This window comes from Bemisia tabaci, unplaced genomic scaffold (genome assembly GCF_918797505.1).
Source record: "Bemisia tabaci unplaced genomic scaffold, PGI_BMITA_v3".
NCBI lineage: Eukaryota > Metazoa > Arthropoda > Insecta > Hemiptera > Aleyrodidae > Bemisia > Bemisia tabaci.
The window spans coordinates 613286-631346 of record NW_027311734.1 but is presented as its reverse complement, the minus strand read 5'-3'; the positions used below and the strand labels follow the sequence as shown (position 1 = coordinate 631346).

Genomic DNA, 18061 nt, shown 5'->3' with positions numbered 1-18061 from the left:
TGACATTTCATGTTGCACCTATTGATTTCCTGTGATATTTTCATTGAGGAATAAAAATTTGATGTGACTTATATTTCAATTGCTCGATCGAAAGACAAAAGGAAGCTATTTTTATCGATACTATGTGATCTCTCAATGTAATGAATGCTCATATTTCTATATCCATTATGAAAAAAAATATCGTATTACCGTTATCCTCTGAGACCAATGAAAAATTCTTGTTTTATACGATTCCAAGAAACAATTTTGAACCTATGATCTAAAATATTTATAGAAAGATATCAATGTACAAGGGGTTTTTTTTTTTTTTTTGTTCTTTGTTTTGCTGAAGACTTTATATACAAATTTAAGTTTATACATAGCCATTGCAGGGCACAAAACCTATAAACGAAACTTAAAATTAAACGATCAACACTGTCAACGAGATTAAATTGCACGGTAAATCGGTCCATCTCATATCACGAATCACGATATCTCAGAATCAGTCGGGACACTTCCAACGCTTCGTATAGGTTTTTATCTATACCACGCCTGAAGCGCCAAGCGCTTCGGGAGGTTAGGCTGCGAAGTGGTCAGGGGGTGTAACCCTTACTATGATGAATAATTAATTCAAAGGTATTGATAGAACATTCAACATTTTTATTTTCTCCTTAAAATGCCAAACAATCATATAAGATAAAAACAAAAACAGCTCTGTTTCCCCGCCTCGATCGCGAGTTCCCGAACCTCTCAAATGATGAATTTTGGCCCAAAAATGGGCAAAAGTAAGGTCAAAATTGAATTCTACGATGAAAATACTGTAAGTATATCAAGTTTTAAAATGAAAATCCGACTAAGTGCATTAAGACGCCAAGATAATCCAGCAAGATGTAGAGAAACAGCGAATTCCGTCCTCACTTTTTCGGACAAAAATCGATGTAACTCTCAAAGTGGCAGCTGGTGGCAGCCAAATACGACGGATTCCTCATCCTGAGGGATCACTGGAACACGCCTTATGCATGATTGGACGGCGAAATGCGGCGAAATTTTTATAAGTCTATTCAAACTTTTATTTTCTTATTTTCGGAGGGGTCATCTTTGATCAGACATTACAACGTATAGAATTGAGTAAATTTAACTTTTTAATAGTGAAATATGTTCTTCATACACTCTAGAATAAGATCCAAGCATTCATATTTGTGTCAATTGTTGCCACTCGAAGAGGCAGGTATGGAAACCGACCTTAGAAAACAGAGCGAAATCGGCCGTTACAGAAAATGTCAACTTCGGGAGTCCAGGGGGCAAAAGCATTTGACAAAATCATCAAACCAACACTAGATTCATATAATATGGATCCTTAGGAACACATTCCATCACATCTTTATGCAAAACATGAGAACACCCCATGTCCGAGGTTTTACCCATTTCGTCCCACTGTGCGCGCCTGAAGCAACTATTTTACAACAGAGGTGTTGCACAGTATTAAACGAAATTGAACGTATCAAGAATGACGGGCATCCTTTAATAAAGTACAGATCTTTCCTCGCAAAATAAATCAAGATTCACCCATCGATACTTTTCCGTAGGTTTAAATGACCGATCAAATGACCAATCGATAGATCGAAAAGCACGCCACGGCATTAATGTATCCCCGTTCTTTTAGGTCCTTCCCAATAAGTTTAGCCCACCGACGATTTTTCCCTGCTCCTGCGTTCATTTCCGCAGTCAGAATCCGCCCACCTGACGAGGAGACTTAGGTATCGCTTTAAAAATTGAAAACTCAGTCAAGGAAGCGAGCTCGAGTTAATGTGCAGGCTCATTCGAGAAAAGCGTCTGCATTTCAAATCAACATCCAAACACACATCGCGTCGCACCGCGCCGCTTGCCAGCAAAACGATCTTTACCCCGCCAAGCGAAACCACTCAACTCCAACGAAAGCCTCGCACAGTTACGTGGTTGTTTCTCGCGTCGTTTGCCAGCGAAACGATCTTTACCACGCTAAGTAAAACCACTCAACTCTAACGAAAGCCCCGCACAATGGAGATGTTGCATGTGTGAGGAATTTGCAATTTGACAAATGATTCTTATGTAAAAGTTTGCGAGAAACACGATGGTGCTACTGGTTTTCTCTGAAATCAACTCCCAAGCTCAAAAAAAGCTCTCAAGTTGAGACCAAAATGGAGGAGATATCCCACGCCATCCTGAGAGTCCACCTCTACATCAAGACAAACTCTCCATGCAAAGATAGGGAGCAAATACTTTAGCAGTGATGCCGTGTTTTCAGTTTTGGAGTCCCTAAATAAAGTGGCAGCCCTGTCAATGTATTTGCTCCCTATCTTTGCATGGAGAGTTTGTCTTGATGTAGAGGTGGACTCTCAGGATAGCGTGGGATATCCCCTCCATTTTGGCCTCAACTTGAGAGCTTTTTTTGAGCTTGGGAGTTGATTTCAGAGAAAACCAGTGGCACCATCGTGTTTCTCGCGAACTTTTACGCAAGAATCAACAGTCAAATCGCAAATTCCTCACACATGCAACATCTCCATTACGTGGTTTTTTCTCGCGTCGTTCGCCAGCAAAACGGTCTTTACCCTGCTTAGTAAAACCACTCAACTCCAACGAAATGCTCGTGCACTTAGGTGGTTGTTTCTCGGGAGGACGGATCCGTAAATAGACCTCCCGAGGGCCCCGAGTAACGGTCGAAGGAGGAAATCCAAGGTGGATCCGGAGCCGAAGCGGTTAATCTATTAAACATGAATCAAGATGCGTCAAAAGTTTGAGCGAGCGTATTTTCGGAACAGCGGGACGGCATGGCATCGCGATCTCCAGCTTGTCAAAGTCGATAATTAAGCACTCAAGGGGCAAGATAAATAAGGAGGGAAACGCCGAGTGCTCCGAAGCTGCCAGCTCAGCCGGCTCTTAAATTTCCCTACCAGGCACTTGGGTAACTGCTGCTTAAGTTAATTGACGTAATTAAAGCCTGGACATACCCTAAATTTATCCAGCAATGGACGTCGTGATGGTAATTATCAAGGCATACTTGCTGGGTACAAATAGTGAAGAAAATGACTCGGAAAAAATTAAATTACTGATTTAACAATTCCTTTGGAAAAAAAAGTGACTGCAACCTTTCAACGTAGATTTTACAACAAAAAAATGCTACTTTAACCACTAGTGTAAGCTAAATTAACCACGGGGGTGATAAAAGTAGCATTTTTGTGTTGTAAAATCTACATTGAAACATTGCAGTCACTTTTTTCAGCAATTGAGTTGTTAAATCATCAATTACATTTTTTTCATATACCTAGGTGTACAAAATAAGCAAGAAAATAACGCTCAGCTTTATTAGTTTACTTTAACATAAACAATGATTAAGTGATTTGATGTTGCATCTGAGCTGCTTGGACCTTTCTGCATTTATCACGTGCATGTCTTCACTAGTTCACTGGTTATGTGATAAAGCCCTGTATAATAAGGATATCAAAGTTTTACACTCTTTTTTTAATATGCTGTGAGTAACACAATTTAAACACTGAATCTCAGCTGAAGGTATCGGTCGTTAGCCAATTTTGAAAATACGAGTTCTTGCTAATGGAAAATGACTCAGAAGTAATTGTGGTAAAATCGTGATTCACAAATTTTTTGCGTCAGAAACTTACGTATCATCAAACTTCTGTTTCAATAAGTACAGTATGGTAGAAGCTCATTTGATACAAAGTGTCATTCCAGTTATTCCATACAACTCCACGAAAAACTTAAATTGAACAATGATGTAAATTACAATAAAGATTTTCACCAGTTTTCGCATCTTGCACCATCATTGCGCGGTCACTCTGAAAAGTCATTGTATGGCGCTGATTTTTTTCCCGCGTGGAAATTTTGAATTGATCCAGAAAACTTTTCACGAAGCAGTATAATATATTGCCCTGCGTGAAATTCAACGGTGCCACTTACAATACAGCACTTAATCCGCCGGTTCGTATTTTAGTGCATTGAATCGCTTATATACGTTTGATCGGTGAAAACACCGTGAACAATATGAACAGGGAGTATCACCAGTTCAATAACACATTTTTTAGCATGTCGCCATGCCGCCGTGTTTTACGGGCGGGCTCGTTTTATTTTTCAATAAGCTCACTTTGATTTATGGGCGCCCCGACGCGCGCCAGTTGATAAATTATGCAACCCCTGGGTACAAATAGTGAAGAAAATGACTCGGAAAAAATTAAATTACTGATTTAACAATTCCTTTGGAAAAAAAAGTGACTGCAACCTTTCAACGTAGATTTTACAACAAAAAAATGCTACTTTAACCACTAGTGTAAGCTAAATTAACCACGGGGGTGATAAAAGTAGCATTTTTGTGTTGTAAAATCTACATTGAAACATTGCAGTCACTTTTTTCAGCAATTGAGTTGTTAAATCAACAATTACATTTTTTTCATATACCTAGGTGTACAAAATAAGCAAGAAAATAACGCTCAGCTTTATTAGTTTACTTTAACATAAACAATGATTAAGTGATTTGATGTTGCATCTGAGCTGCTTGGACCTTTCTGCATTTATCACGTGCATGTCTTCACTAGTTCACTGGTTATGTGATAAAGCCCTGTATAATAAGGATATCAAAGTTTTACACTCTTTTTTTAATATGCTGTGAGTAACACAATTTAACACTGAATCTCAGCTGAAGGTATCGGTCGTTAGCCAATTTTGAAAATACGAGTTCTTGCTAATGGAAAATGACTCAGAAGTAATTGTGGTAAAATCGTGATTCACAAATTTTTTGCGTCAGAAACTTACGTATCATCAAACTTCTGTTTCAATAAGTACAGTATGGTAGAAGCTCATTTGATACAAAGTGTCATTCCAGTTATTCCATACAACTCCACGAAAAACTTAAATTGAACAATGATGTAAATTACAATAAAGATTTTCACCAGTTTTCGCATCTTGCACCATCATTGCGCGGTCACTCTGAAAAGTCATTGTATGGCGCTGATTTTTTTCCCGCGTGGAAATTTTGAATTGATCCAGAAAACTTTTCACGAAGCAGTATAATATATTGCCCTGCGTGAAATTCAACGGTGCCACTTACAATACAGCACTTAATCCGCCGGTTCGTATTTTAGTGCATTGAATCGCTTATATACGTTTGATCGGTGAAAACACCGTGAACAATATGAACAGGGAGTACTATCACCAGTTCAATAACACATTTTTTAGCATGTCGCCATGCCGCCGTGTTTTACGGGCGGGCTCGTTTTATTTTTCAATAAGCTCACTTTGATTTATGGGCGCCCCGACGCGCGCCAGTTGATAAATTATGCAACCCGCGACGCAAGTGCAAGCCGGTGTTGTCAAACCTACCGCTAATTCGATTCATCCACGGCTTTTCATTGAGGCTTTATTGTCGGCAGTTAAAGACTAAAAAAGGGTGAATTATCGTCTTCTTCTTTTCTTCTTCTTCCTTCCTTCTTCCTCCTCTTCCTCTTCCTCCTTCTTTGTCCTGTTCTTTTTCTTCTGAAAATGTACATATATTTAGAAGTAATCAATATATGTACATATCAATGTTAAAATTAATATAAAAATTATACTTAAACACATAATATATGTTTGTGCAATTTACAGTTACAGTAACTGTGCAGATTAGGGAATAAACTTGTAATACTAAAAATGGATTAAAATACTTTTCCCCGAATAAAGCATTATGTTCGAATAATTTACAATAAAATCTCGCCTAACTGTTTTAAAGAACAAAACGGAAATTTTTATTTGCGAAAATGTAAGTCCGTTTCATTGTTTCAATATTGCCGCAGACATCTCATTTATTTCAGAACAGGACCAGAGACAAACTTCTCTGAAAATTGGACTGAATTTAGTTGATCGCAAGGAACATAATTTTCCATTTCTCCCCAAGGAATGTGTCAGTTGCTCTTCCGCTCCAAGACGTACTGAACAGATTTACCCAACAACAGTCTATCTTCACCAGAAATTGCCTAATTTCCTTCAATATTTTTTCTTGAAACATAAAAAACTACGCAAATTCTGCCTTTGTTTCTGTGTAAATCCCCAGTACTCTAGAAAAATTCAGAGCTTAAGCGCAAGTATTAGTTTTAAAGTGTAACTCTGCTCTGTTTTTCCACGAAAAAATAAAAAATGGAACAACATTCGGCAACGAGAAATGCAGTTAGGGTGAAAGTAGTTAAATTTTCTTGGAACCCTAAAATTTTGCAATGGATTTACGTCCAAGTGCATAAAAATCAATGTTTAAATCCTATGCGAAAATTTTTTAACCAGGGTTACATGTAATAAGTATAATTAAGGGATAAACTTTTCGTCGCTGGAAAGTAGGCAATTAACTCAGCCCAAGGAGTTAGCCGACCTCTTGCCCTCTTGTTTAAATGTATTTTCCGTTTTTTATTTGGAGGACAATGCCCGTCTATACAGTAAGGTAAATCTGACAACCTTGAGATACTCTTACTTTTTTTCCAACTCAACGCTATGACTGCTGAACTCATGCACATGACCGTGTAATTTATGTTTCAAATCTCTGTCGATACGTTTTGATTCTAAGCGCGAGCACTAGGTTTTTGTGCTCGCCATGCAAACGATCGGATAAAAAGACTTGGTTCCACGAAACATAAATCAAAGGTCTCGTCGCTCAAGTCAATCAGAATCGGGTTTTTTCTCGCTCGTTGTTCTTGTGATTGATTTATTTATCCATAACTATGTAGTAATGTGCTAATGGGCTTCATTACGCCCACTGTGAACTTCGAAGTCGGAATGAAAATTAATTATAAAAAATAAATAGAATGCATCGTTGATTGCATTAACTCAAATGCAAGGTGAAAACAATTTTGTCCATAATAAGCAAGTCAGTACATTAGATTAGCGTGAGAAAGCTTTAGCGTTGTATACTCGCGTCGAGAAATGTTAATAATACCAATCATATACCCACGTAGGAAACACTCTTTAATACCTGTATTAGTAATTTTAATCGTTTGCTTTTATCCATTAAACATGTATACAAGATGCACGTTTGCGTCTTTCAAGTAGAAAGGAAGTGTATGAATTTTTCAAGCTACAATTTCAGGGAATTTGAGATACTTTTTGAATCTTTGAGTATATGAGACCCGTCTTAAATCAAAATTCGTAAAATATTAGAAGAACCTGATTTTGGGTCTCTCAACTCGAAAATCATTTCATGAGCCAACATGTCATGGTGTCGTTATTTTTTAACCTCAAATCCTTTGTTTCTCAAAATCATAAAATATTTTCAACATAACGCTCTATATACATTACGCGGTCACTCTAGAAATAGGGTTACATTTTTGTAGGCATACAGTGAGAAATGAAACAAAACTGTACCAATCTTTATCTTATTTTATTTTGTTATAGTTGCATAAAGTAATGAGAGATATTTTGTGTGATAAATCTTTGCGCTTTCAAAAGAATTTATCGTTCCAATATGTTTAGTTTTCTTCTTTGAAAAAATGAAAGCAAAACCGGAAATTTTAAAACTTTCCTATTAAAATACTTCTTCTCTTTTTTCACCATCGATATGGCCTTTTTACATCTTTCGCACCGTTTCTAGCTTATACAAGTATTTTGATTCAAGCTCAGCTTTTCGCTCAATTCGAGCATTTTCCCGTCATTTCGCTTTAATATTCAGCAATCTCTCACATTTATCGTCTGGCTGATGTTTGTAATGATAGTGTGATGCTCTGATGCCTAATTTTTCATAATTTTAATTTTTGTCCTTCGTCGAAATCCTTCATGATGAAGTAAACAAACATTTAAAATAAATTCTATGCTTATTGCATGTTCAGTAATATATTTCTAACTTTTATGTTTTAAAACTTTCTCACGTGGGGCTCACCGATTTTGATTAATTGGTCAGAGAATGTAAGAACAACCAATAAAAAAAGATAAATTTTCCAAAAAGTAAGTTTGTATAATCCAACATTACCCTAGTTTTATATACTTCACTATAAAATGAAGAAAAAGTTGATCATTCCGGTGCCCAGGAAAATAAATATGCTCTACATACAGCCTACATGGATTGCATTTTGCAAAAAGGAACCAGGAGCATTGCGATGCTGCTAAGGTTGTGCAATTTCACCCATTGCAATATAACGATTTATATCCTGAAATAATGTGAAATTTACATGGTAATTTTTGTCTTTTTACGATTTTTAGCGAGTTAAATAGAAACTGTTTAGAGATATTCAGGTATAGTCCAGGCGCCTGGTAAGTCTACCTGGAATTTCGGGTACACAGCGATTTTTTTGGCCTACTTTATGTTTTTTGGGTCGCTGAATCCGAATCTGAAGTTTCCGCACGCATATCTGGTGAGCATTTTCCGCTATTTTAAACAAATGGCCTAAAAAGGCCTTTTTTTGCGGTTTTTTTTTATATAGCGGCTACGGATGAGGAAAAGTCCCGGATTTAGCTAATGTTTTGAATAGCTGACATAATTTGGAAGAAAATGGTGTATACATATGTTAGGTTTGCTTAAAAATTGAGGAAGATACAGCATCGTGAACATCGCGCCTATTCACGTTTTCGCGGCGCACCCGTCAACGCGCGATCCGGCTCGCCGCGGTCAGCCAAGTTCCGAAGCGTTCTAAAGTTCCGAAATCCGAGGTTCCTCAATTTTTGAGCAAACCTAGCATATTCATATACCATTTTCTTCCAAATTTTGTCAGCTATTCAAAACATTAGCTAAATCCGGGACTTTTCCTCATCCGTAGCCGCTATATCAAAAAAACCGCAAAAAAAGGCCTTTTTAGGCCATTTTTTCAAAATAGCGGAAAATGCTCACCAGATACGCGTGCGGAAACTTCAGATTCGGATTCAGCGACCCAAAAAACATAGAGTAAGCCAAAAAAATCGCTGTGTACCCAAAATTCCAGGTAGCCTCATTTTTAGCTACCAGGCGCCTGGACTAGTATTCCTTCCAAGACAAAAGAAGCTGCACAATCTTAGCAATATTGTAATCCTGGTTCCTTTTTGCAAAATGCAATCCACATACGGCAGGCTACCCCACTGCAAAGTAACCATTCTTTTTGAACTTTAAAAAGGAAGTGAACATAGCCACTCCCTCAGAAAAAAAAACCCACGGCAAGACTGCAACCACTTGCCAAATGGTGCTCGTAAATCACGAATTCATCACCGTCTGGAAAAATGAACTTTCCGGTCCGTCCACCTGGCAATAATGGAAAGCTCGCACGGGTGAGTGGTTAAAGTTTCAAGTGTCACGCTGCAGCGACCGAGTATTGGATGACTCAGAGTCACACACTCACGGGGAACGGGGTCTCGAGTCTGAGGGGGCGGGGGAGGACCGAGGCAAAGCCAAGAAAGTAATTAAAGTGCCAAGAACTTTGAGCGTTTAATTCATTTACATGTTAAAGTGAAAAATGGCGGAGCCCGCTTTGATCCCGTTCGAGAGGTGGTGTGAAAAAATTACGCCGCAGGGATAATTACTTTCGACTCGCGGTGCGAGGGACTCGTACGAGGGTTTTCCATCCCTTGCCATGATTTTCGAGGAAAATCTGAGTTTTTGGATTGTCGTCCCCCTATAAGGATCATTCTCATAATGCTGTTTTCCTTTTTTGTTGTTGTTTTTTTTTTCTTTCTTTCTTTTTCGTTCACTGAAAGTTCATCATAACTGCTGATAAAATTTGATGGGTTTTGACAGTATATGAACAACACCATATTAATCATGAAACTAGAAAATGTTCACGAGTTTTGGATCCTAACCTTTCGCCAAAATTCAGAAAAGCCGATGATTTTCCCAAAGAGGGATTGTACACCTGTACAGTCTCGTCAAAAAGTTCGTCCCAAAACCAAGTTTTTCCATCTTAAAATCCTAGATCCTAGAAACCGCCTGAAATCCCCCTTTAACTTGAACTTCTGTCATTTTTAAGGCCACATATGCATGAATGAAACGCTAAGAATAATGGAGAGCAGAAAGTTTGCGCAAATTTCGGATTTCAACCTTTTCGCCAAAATTCAGAAAAACCATGATTTTCACATAAATCTGCGTGAGATTGTGTAACTCCAACCCAGGGGCACCCCTGAAAAAACTTTGTAGAGGAAAAAAGTCTATTTTGTCCTAGAGAAATCCATCTTTCCACCAAACCATCCATACATTTAGTGCTAACCCATATTTCTGACAATTTAACCCTAGGACACCCTGAATTGATTCTCGGGTGAAAACGGCTTTCACTTTCTTCATGAGTCACAATGTGAGGGAAACCTGCTCACAAACCCTTCCCCTAAACCAGAGTCTTATTAAGAGCGACCATTGTCTCGCGATGAACTTTCCCTCCCCCTCAGTCGCTTGGACACGCCTAAGCAGGGACGGGGAGCAGAAGCCAATGCTAATCTAGATCTCGGTAACGGCAAGGCCAGATCTTTTAATTGGAAGAAATAGAGCTGTCAGACGATTCAGGAGTCAATGACGGGGAAGCTCCAAGCCCGAAAGCCGTCGACGTCTGTCCGTTTCAATCCGCGCGCGCATTATCCTGCGGCGACCCCTGCATCGGGAAGATCCCTTAAGCCACGTTAAGGCGTCGTCGACGAGCGAATTTCACAGTGTGAAGATCCCCAAGAAACCCCGGAGGATAGGAATAAGAGCCTCGCTGTCGGATTGTGAAAATTGATCATGAATTTCCCAGTGATCGATCACCTTTTTGATTGCTGTCACGGCACCCTTCTCGACATATTTACTCGAAGTATTGGAGATACGAATAAAAGTACAGGAGAGATATTAAGTGGGAAACAAGGCTGAAAATGAAAAAGTAAAGCACCTGGAACGGATCGACTGACCATTAGGCCATTATCAGTCACCAATTGGACAAAGAAACAAACGGTTTTAAAATATTAATATCAAAAATTCTTTTCTCTGATCACTGGTCGCACAGACTTTGCATTAATTTTTAAAAAAAAAAATTCTATGTATCTAATTAAGAGTGGCTGAGAGTGTCCCGAGATCGACAGAAAAATTTCGGTCGCGATAATTTGTATCTTTAGTGCTGTTTTTAAAATTACTTTATCTTCCGATTTGCAACAGTCCTTCGGGACTTACTGTTGGAGTTATTTCAAAGTATACTTTCGGTCAAATCTTGTAACACCTGACGCATATTAGTTTGATGTGCATATCCGGAATTTTTCAAGAAATGGGTCGCAAAATACAGAAAAAAATTATTTAATCGGTCTAGTATCAAGTCAAACCAGAAACTGTCTTAGAACCACCTTAAACTCCCTGAAAAAGAGATCCTCAACCGAAACAGCTCAACTTTCAAATAATTTAGGAAATAAATACCAAAAATCCATTTTTCTTGAGCTCCTTCCCCCAAGTCCAATTTTTACATGACCTTGAAAATCTGGTGTTTCGAAACTTCCTCCTTTCCCTTCGTGTAAAAAAAGGGGCTAAATAATTCTTCCCACTTTTTCTACTGATTTGACAACAGTGTGGCATACCAATGAGACGTGCGCGACCCCGTACGCGAACGACGCGGGTGCCGGCTAAAGAGGCTAGTTGTAAGCGCCACCTCGAGCCTCCACCCCAGCCCCAGGGCCATCCCCTCAACTCGGCCGCACCCCACGCTCCACGCCGACACCTTGGCACTCAGCATCTTCGGAAGCCCCCGTCGGTGAATCACTGAGCCACCCCCACCCCACCCTCGCAGCACCGCGTAATTGAACCAATAACTCGGATATTTACACAAGGGATGAAGGAATCGGCCAGGGGTGACGGCGACGGAATGGGCCAGGGGTGACGGAATGAGGCCGCCAAGGATAGGGGCGGGCCTCCGGGCCGAGAGGGTTGTTTGCTGCATTCATTATCGGCGCGTCGATACGCCCCGAAATTGCGTCCTCCTCGAGGAGCCCTCGAAAAATTATCATATCAAAAAGTAAATATTTACATCTTAATGAAAATCTAGGAGGTGCTCCTTTGTGCAAAGGAAAAAACGCCGTATGAGTCTCCGGTCGTTGCCAAATTTCATTCAAAAAAATTCGAAATTCCTGAAAAATTATGAATGTTTTTCTTCCAATTTTTCAGAGAATTTCATTCGCACTTTGATCCAAAGTATCTGAAAATTTCAAAGGAAAATATTCTTGACTTTACTGAAAAATACAAGTGTATAGGGGGAAATTTGGCAACATTTGAATATTCTTACGACGTTTATCCTTAGCATGGGAGCACGCCTGTTGCCTCCGCGAGATGGGATTTTTGATACCGGCCGCGACACCTATTAATATTTTCATTAGAACAATTTAAAGAAGCCTCTTATGTCTTCTGAACGCCCTTCTTCCCACTCACCGACACCCTCTGTCTATCTGTCTTTTTTCGACCCTTTTTTTTGAGCCCTCTTCGTTGTGGCGCGCCAGTGGGTGGAGTGCGTGAATGTGTTAGGTAGCATGAAAAAAATCTGAAGCGTGCTTCGAGTCTTTCGGTGTCATCCTCCTTCCCCCATTTGACTTTTTTTTACATTCAAGTGACAATTATTCACAGACGAGCCTCCTATGCCCATATGTCTATCATTGCAGCATGCGTTCGAGTTGCAGTTAACTTCATAACATCTGATAATAAGGGGCAGATAATGGGAACCCTTCTATGGATAAGTAATAATTGCCTCATCGTATTTTACTATTTTAACAAAGGACGCACTAAAAATCTCCCCTCAAAATGTCCGCTAACAATAACTATATTTTATTTAGTGCCAATAGATAGGAAGTTTGAAACGTTGCAAACCGAGATACCTTTTTTCATTCTAGTTTCAAAAATTGATGTTTTTCTACTTCAAATATATCGGTTTACATGATTAAAGTTTTGTTTCTTTTTTTTTTACAGATGCTGCTGAAAAACGTTGATCAGAGGTAAGATTTTTAACCTGATTGATAAGAACACTTACTTATGATTTCTTTTAAAAATATTTTTAAGTGGGTTCCTAAGGAAGTAACATTTTTAAAAGAAAAATAACGTTTAAACGAGACACGGCATCGATCCTCTGGCGTAGGAACGTAACTGTATTTTCAAGCAAGCCACGAGAAGCGTGGAGTTATACTTTACTCTAAACACAGTGTTAGCCATTGGCCAGTAAAAAAAATGGGTGGTCCATAGTTATAAAATTACATTTTTTGAAAAAATTCATATTCATGGTCATGTGTAATTTTCTCTCCTTGTTTGCACGAAATAAACTTTTTTAATATTGTACAGACCCCTAGTATAAACTTAATTATAAGCTAGGGCGCTGTGCAAAAGTCTGAAATTGGTGTTTAGTAAGTTTGCTTTGTAAATCGCTACAAAATCTCATGTAAAGCAGCTTAATAATCTGTAGATAGTTGATTTACAAAGAAAAAAAAGCCTATCTACTTTTTTTCTTTGTATGCGAGAGCATGCGATCCTTGAGTGTGCTCAATTGACCGTGATTGGACAAAAAATTCATTAGACTAATCCGTTTGTTTTTGCATTGATCTCAGACGAAGCTTTCTAATGACTCTTTTGCCGGGGCAAAAGCACCACTTGCTTTCAGCTTAATTTCCAAGTGCTTTCACGCTCTTTTCTCCCCGAGGTAGAAGTAATTGAGGGGTCGAGCCGCTAATTTTAGACTTGAAAGAAGCGTCCAAATGCGGAACTGCGTTTGTTTATCCGCAATGAATGGTGCGTGGTGTCTGTACCTTGACTGCTGCATCGCAAATGGTTTTGCGGCCTGGAGAAGCGGAAGTTGCTAGCATAGGTGCAAGAAGGAGAGATTTTCTGTGTTTTCATCTCTGAGTAAATAGCGCAATTAAAGATCTTCTTTTATGTCTCGGCCGTGCTAATTTGGAATTCGTCATCCTGTGTCGCGGAAGTCATTACACGAGTCGAATACTGCCGTGCTAAGGAAAAACGCCGTATGAACCTTCAGGCGTTGCCACTTTTCTTTGGTTAATCACGAATTCTCGGGAAAATTTTTAAATATTTTTCTTCCTATTATTCATATAATTTTGTTCGCAATTTCACCTGAAGTCTTTGAAACTTCCAATAAAAAATATTCATAGCTTTCCTTAAAAATGAACATTTTATCGAAGGAAATTTGGCAACACTCGCATGTTCATACGGCGTTTTTCCTTCATGCGGCAGAATACCCCGGAGCTCTTTGTTCACGCGCTTGCAGTCGGTCTATTTTACAAGCAAATCGGTCGAAATTGAGACCGAACAAGTCCATTTTTCTGGAAAACTGAACTCTCCAGGAATGCTCATGCTCTGGAGCTCATCAGATGCTTGACATGTGCGGTTTTATACGTTTGCCAATTTGAGTAAGGAGAGATTTGTCGGTGACACACGGCAGCGCAGGCAGCGTTCGGTCGTCTGAGAAAAGTCATGAAGATTGAAACTCGAGAATTTTATTTTTCGTCAGTGAAAATGTGCCGCACCAGTCATTCAATGCCTCTGAGGCTGCAGTATAGTTTACGCTTAAACAACAGTTTCTGGTCAAAATTAAAAGGGTATCTGAAAAAATGGAGAATATTCCAGGATTCTATAATTTATAAATTTCAATCATGAATGAAAAATTATAGACACCCAATGTCGCAATCCGTAGTGAAAACTTTGAACTTTCATAAAGTGATTCGTTTAACCGAGATTAGTTTTATAACACTTTCCTTTGACATCAGCGGCATGTACCTATCCTATGCGCTGCCTCTCTGTCGCTTTTTTGAAAATCGAAGTTCCGTTCTTTCTTCCTCAGAGTGACGAAAAGAATCGGCTCGAATGATCAAAACTGGTTTGAGAACCCGGGGAGCTTTTATACTTATGCTTAATGTAAATTGTATATTGTCCATTTTACTCGTGTATTAGCTTTCATGCATGCCATCAAACTTAAGTACACGGGAGTGGAGCAGCTGTCTGCGGATGTGTTTCCAAAAATTAATTATTGCTCATTAATCAATGTATCATTACCGGCGCGCAAAAACCCCGGCTCATTTTTCCCGACTCGGAACATGCCCCTCACCTACGTTTCAAAACGGCTTTATGCATGTCTAGTCCGGCTATTTTTAAGCGCGCCGCCGCCGCCGCCGCCACTACGCGCAGACAGTTGCAGATCTTACTTTGTCGGCCAGAAGTCAGTGAACTACCCCTGGAGCCCCTAAACCGAATGAAACCTATTATGTAAAAATGACGGGTCTGCATCATATTTTAAATAGAACGTTTGTCATTTTCACTCGGAAGGCTTCAAAATACATGGATAAGAAGGAATGGTGGTGGGGTTTGGACTGTCTGTAGCTACATATCCTCGCTAGGAAATCTAGTAGAAATAAGAATAGAGATAGTCTAGTAGTAAGTATTATTGAAATTGATAGACAAAGAGATCGGCAATGAAGATAATCTGAAAGTAAAGCGATCCTACCGGTAGAAGCGGGTGGTTGCAATGGACAGACGTCTTTAAATCAAAAGGAACTATATACATCGTGACATGAGCCTTATCATGCACGTATTCTTATGTGTATTAGGGATCATGTCAGAATGGATTTAGTTCCTCTTGATTTAAATACGTCCAAATGATGGTCTCGGATTCTGAGCTGTATTTTCACCCACATCGCAACAGTGCTGACATAGTGCATTGATTTTTACTCTTTACAGACCGAAATAACCAATTTACACACCAAACAATTTCTTTCAATATAATTAAAGGCATCTCTGATTTTTGTATGATGAGAGAGGCATAATGACCAACATTCTGCGGTAAAGTCATAAAAAGAGTCTAAATAACTCCTTTGTTTCACAGAACTAATGTGGAGACGGAGATATGTCCTGTCGTCCGATGAGCAAAATCCGTCCAGCCAGCAAATGAGAGAGAAAGTTTAAATCTATTTTTAATTGCGTCTCCTTTCATTAGGCAAATTGAAGCGCCTACGCCACAGTGGGAAAAAACAGCCAATCCAGCGCAGAAAAGTCTTGACGCTCGGAGTGTTCACTTTCCCATTGGATTTTCACACTTAGTTGGTCCTATATATCATACCTAAGCATCAAAGAAAGCATAATGCGCGATTTTTCGTAAATTTCAGAGGTATCGAGCTAAATTTAGTCGGCAAATTAGCTGTAATTCACATTCCTAGAGACTGTGCTTTGGTTTGTGGTTCCTGATCGGTCAGTGGAGTTAAAATAAAATATTTCTTGCTTTTTATGTTGTTCCTGGTTACTTCCTACACTATGAAGTATACTAGTCGTATTCCCCCCCTTTTTTTGGGAATGGTTTGCGTGCTCAATAATTTTCCATAACTTTTCAGCTCCTCAAAATTTGAAAAATATGAAGTATTGTACATGCGCATTTTGTTAATAAATATAGTACGAGAGAAACAACTAAAAAGTAAAAATTTGCACGGATAAAATATAAAACATCGATACTGGCGAGGATCGAACCCGGACTAGAAAGATTATCAACGAAGCACGCTGTCCACTAGGCTATCGCTGATAGGTTAGTTAGGAGCAGAAATAGCTGTAATATAAAAGTGCGTTGGGGGAGTTGCGCGCGCAGCGCTCTGCGCACGCACTCTCCCTACGCTACGCAGCGATTCAACGCTAGGCTGCTAGTCAAAACGACAGTTACAATCAATCTGAGCACACGTTTCGACTCAGTTTTGATCAAATATCTCTGAAAGGCTGGGAAAGGCTGGTTTCAACCAAAGATTTTTGTGATCTTGATAGTATAACGAGTAACTGGATATAAATATCTCCTTGGATATCCTTGGATATTGTAAGATGCAGTCTTTAGAAGTTTGAATTTCTGACTATTTCAGAGGCTAACTTTCAAAAATTGCTGTAAGTCATAGAAGTATGTAAAAAAGAAAAAAATGGTATCCTTACGTTTAGGTGAGCAAGCCTTTGTTGAAAAAAATTTAAAAGTCATTAATGACACACTTAGAAGAACACACGAGGCTACTGAATGTAACCACTCTGAGGCGGTCCTCAACCAGCTCCGCGCTAACCGGTGCATTTCTTATTATTATCGCAGATAAGATCGATCTTATGAAGTATAACTTGGCTGATTCTTGATCAGTAGATCCTAGGGAACACATACATACCAATTTTTGCCATTTTCATTGATGCTGATTTTCCGACTTTTTCGGCGCTAGATCGGCTGTTTTTCCCACTGTGACGCCCCCTTGTTTGAAAATAACTGTTCCCGGAACAACTGATCGACATCGAGAGAGGGCAGGAGAGGTTATTAATTCAAACGAAAGTTTGTCCGTTTGTTTGTCTCTTTGACTCTATAATGATCGCAGGAATGAGCGTTTTTCTATAGGTCTACTGTGGGTGGTGTTTTACACTATAGGACCGGGTTTTACTTTTTTTTATGAACTCTGCCGTTCGAGAAGTCTTACGAGTCTCAAAGCTCAAGGGAGAAAAAACATTCACCCTTTTGGAAGTTTATTAGTCCAATTCATCGCTTTCATATCTTTGTCGCGGTTTATTTAAACAGTCGTAAAATAAAAAAATGACAGACTGACCCGTGTAGAATTGAGTTCCTAGCGATGCCACAATCGAACCAAATTTTTCCCAAGGGAACTACTATCTTTGGCTAATTTTGGAAACAACGTATTTGTGTCATTAGTTTTCCTAATTAGATGGTTGCTTTTACCTATGAGCTAGAAATTTTAGTTCCGAATTGCACACTGTAACCCGAGTATAGGTTTCGTCCGAATATTTTGGCCTCTAAAATTGCACCAGCACGCAGGACTTTTCAGAGCACATTCATGTGCTGGCGGAATCAGCTAGTTGATCTCAGGTCGAATGCATCCATCCAAATTACTTGCATAAATCAAAAATGTATGTATGTATGAGCCGCTTTTACGGCGCGCTAGGGCGCTCTGCGACGCCTATTCTCCACAGGAATCTGTCATGGTAGAGATCCTCCGGAAGCTGGCATCTCTCCATCTCTTCATGGATGCCCTCTACCCACCGTTTGGCTGGACGCCCTCTCCGTCGCCTACCTGGGGGGACCCACTCCAACACCTTCTTCGGCAACCTGGAATCAAAAATAAAAAGTAAAAATAGTTTAAAACAGTAAGGAAAATCCATAAAACATGT

The 18061-nt window shown here is 39.3% G+C and overlaps 1 protein-coding gene across 1 annotated transcript in view; it reads left to right on the top strand.

Annotated features, from left to right (window-relative positions):
• sick (sickie) overlaps positions 1–18061 on the top strand; it is a 333346-nt gene that overhangs the window by 50866 nt on the left and 264419 nt on the right. Inside the window, 1 exon segment of the mRNA XM_072305631.1 lies at positions 12842–12867. The gene's annotated coding sequence lies outside the window, so the exon portion shown is untranslated.